Source organism: Arachis hypogaea, chromosome 17 (genome assembly GCF_003086295.3).
Source record: "Arachis hypogaea cultivar Tifrunner chromosome 17, arahy.Tifrunner.gnm2.J5K5, whole genome shotgun sequence".
NCBI classification, from domain to species: domain Eukaryota; kingdom Viridiplantae; phylum Streptophyta; class Magnoliopsida; order Fabales; family Fabaceae; genus Arachis; species Arachis hypogaea.
In genome coordinates this window covers 75,608,953-75,612,817 of record NC_092052.1, presented here as the reverse complement: position 1 = coordinate 75,612,817, position 3,865 = coordinate 75,608,953, and positions in this window count along the sequence as shown.

Sequence of the window (3,865 nt, the reverse complement as noted above, 5' to 3'; positions counted from 1 at the left end):
TCATGTTGGTGAAGAATAGTAGAAAAGCAATGATAATCAAGAAGATGAGGAGGTGGATTCCTTACCCTAGAAGAACGAGCGGGAGGAGGAGGCATGACGGTAGGAGCAGGATCATCGTCCGGTCTGGAATCATCGGGAGATGGAGAAGGCGGAGGAACAGGAGGCTGTGGAGGGTCACTCGAGATAGAACCTGTAGAATCATCACTAGGAAAAAGATCAACATTGGGGTTAGTAAACAAAGGTGACTGAGTAGTAGGAATCGACTCAAAGGATGAGAACCGAGAAAACATGTGGTGCTCCCAAAAGACAACATGACGAGATATACGAATACGTTTAGAAAGAGGATCCCAACAACGATAACCCTTATGTTCAGTGCCATAACCAAGAAAACAACACATACGAGCCCGAGGTTCAAGTTTACTATGTTCATGAGGCTGAAGAAGAACAAAACATACACAACCGAAAACTCGAAGAGAACTGTAATCTGGGGGGGTATGATAAAGACGCTCAAAGGGAGTAACATTACCAAGAACAGAAGAAGGGAGTCTATTGATAACATGAACAGCAGTAAGAACAGCTTCACCCCAAGTACGCTCAGGGCACGAAGAGGAAAGGAGCATTGCACGGACGGAGTCAAGAATGTGACGGTGTTTGCGTTCAGCTCTACCATTTTGTTGAGACGTACCAGGACAAGAAAACTCAGACAGAGTACCCTGTTCTGCAAGAAAGGCTAAGAGTTTGGAATCACGGTATTCCATAGCATTATCACGTCGGAAAACCTTAATGGCTTTGGAAAACTGAGTTTTAATCATAGTAGCAAAGTTGATATAGATCTGAGGTAACTCATGGCGATTAGTCATCAAATAAACCCAAGTAAAACGGGAATAATCATCAATGAAAACAACAAAGTATCGAGCTCCGCCCATAGAGGCAGTGGGAACGGGGCCCCAAACATCAGAGTGAATGAGATCAAAAGGAGAGCAAGCAAGGGATGAATTATTGTGAAAAGATAAAGCAGGTTGTTTGGCAGTTTGGCAAGAAATGCAGTCAAAAGATTCATTCGGAACCTGACCTAAAACACCCTGAGATACAAGAGGACGCAGTTTTCCTAAGGAGGTGTGGGCAAGACGTTGATGCCATAAGTGAAGGGTAGAGGGAGAAGAAGCAGCACAGAGATTTGGTACAGGAGGAATATGAAGACTTTCGAGTTCAAACAACCTTCCGACCTTACGTCCAGTCCCGATGATCTGTCCCGTCCGAGGATCCTGTACACGACAACCAGAAACAGAAAAGGTGACGTCAAAACCCAGATCAACAAGTTGACCAACAGAAATAAGATTGAAGTTTAATTTGGGAATGTAGTAAGTATCAGGAAGATTAAGAGATGACTGAGATATAGAACCCTTGTGTGTTGCATGCAAGAGGGAGCCATTTGCAGTATTGACAGAAGGTCCATTTGTAGTTGCAGACATAGACGAGAAAATATTACGCAACAGAGACATGTGATTAAAGCAACCCGAATCAAAGTACCATTTAGAAGTACCTGGAGGGCTCGATAAAGCAGCAGGGGTATTACCAGAAACAGAGAGAAGACGCTGTAGAAGAGATGCAATATCAGATAGAGAGACAGTGGTAGGTTCAGTAGTAGCAGCAACAGCAGAAGCAGGCGCAGGACGTGGTGGACGAGTAGGACAGGTAGTAAGCAAATGTCCCGAGAGCTTGCAATAACGGCAGAACAACTGTGAACAATGGTAGCTAATATGCCCTTTCTGGTGGCATGTGCGACATTCAACAGAGGGACAGCTGGAGAACGGGTGCCCGAAACGGTTACAGTTGCGACAGAAGACCCCCTTTCTGTCTGTGGCAGCAAAAACATCTGACTTTTCCATAAAAGGAGTCATAGAGAACAAGGAGAGGAGAGAAAAACTGCAATTTCGGAGCAGAAAATGAGGAAACGGATGGCAAAATCGGAAAGAGCTCACCAAAAAACCTTAGGGAGGGTCCCACTTGTCTGCCACGTCAGCGCCACGTCAGCAGCCACGTCAGCAACCGCGTCAGCGCCACGTCAGTGCGTGACGACACGTGGCAACACCTGATTGGAGGGAGAAAGACACGCTGGCAGCGTGCTGGATGCGCGGGTCAGGCGCGAGTCGGGTCGGGTCGGGCGGGTCGAGCACGCGGGTCGACGGAGGAAGCTTCGTCGCGACACGTGGCAGCACCTGCGGCGTTGGATCGTGCGGAGATCAACGGCTCCTGAAACTTCTGGAAGACAAAATAGTGGTGGTGGCCAGCTCACTTCCGGCGGCGCGTGGCGGCGCGTGCGGTGGTTTCCGGTGGCACGGTTGGCGGCGTTGGAAAGCTAATGAAGAGGAGATCACAATGATGCTGGAGGTGACGAACCAAAGCGTCGGAAACACAGAGAAAAATGAGGGCAAAGAGGCACGGGTGGAATTTGGAGAGGAGAGCAACCTGGTCGTGGCAGCGTCTTTCGGCGGCGCGTGGAGGCGCGTCCGGAGGCGGATGGCGGCGATTCTGGTTGCGTTGAAAGCACGGCGACAAGACGAACAAGATGGTTATGGTAGTGACGAACCAAAGCGTCAAAAAGGGAACGAAAAAGGAGGCCAAAGAACACTGCCGGAAGGGAAAAACAATGGGACTATAAACCAAAATTCATTGGAAAAAAAAACTAAGCTCTTGATACCATGTTAGAAACAAGAGACTGAGAGAGTAATCTGAAAGGTGTATTAGTCAGTGTACGCAAAAGTACAATATACAAGAGGTATTTATAGGTGCTAAATGAATCAGAGTAATAAAGGCATAGAATCCTATAATTAATATACAGATATACTACATAAATATAGACGATACTAATTGATCCTAATTAATGCTAATGATTCTCTAACATATGTTATCCTATTTAACATTAGGGTTAAGATTTAAAAGTAAATAAATAATTTTTGCTATCCTTTTTAAAATATATTCTAATAAATTATTAATACGTTACAACTTGATATATGATTAGAAAAATACATATTAAATAACTTTATATATGTTACCAATATATTACTACTTGATATATGCAATAATAAATGATTATAAGTAAATGATTTATTTCTTTTTTTTTTAAATAAAACTTACTAATTTATTAATATGTTGCAATTAAATTGTTATTGCAATTATGAGATACGCATTAATTGTCAATTCATTCAACTAATTGTTTTATGGTCAATCTCCTATGTAATTGGTTCATAGTCAACTCTGGGAATCAATTTGTGGTCAATAATTATTTTATTATTTAATTAATTTTTGATTTTATAACTAAACCTCACATCAATTCATTATTAATATAGTGTGACAGATTATGAGTAACAGGAGATATAAAAAGTTGATGCACAAATTAGTACTTAATAATTAACAAACATGATATTAAGATTAACGTTGTGCTTGTAATTGGGCTTAATCTAGTCACCAAAAAAATATTGGGCTTAATTTCGATAAACAAATTAAAAAGGTAAGATGGTAATAAAATTATAGTATCATGAACTAAGTTCATGCTCAATCTTATATAGGCCACATTTCAATAATTAAACTGTTAAAATTAGTTCAGATAATTTCATTTATGAAACAATAAAATGTCGTCACATAAGTCTTAAAATAAAAATTTTTGTATGTTCTTCCTTTTCGATACCAAGACTTCCTGTCACGAGTCACTGCTTTCTATTTTTATTAAGTAAACTTCCCTTACAATAGTGGATCTTCATCTGCCTTAGAAATTAGGTAACTCAATGCTGCATGTGCATCGCCATCTTTTATCTTAGCACGCCTTGATCTGTCAAAATGGTTGTATAGATCTTTTTTTGTGAAT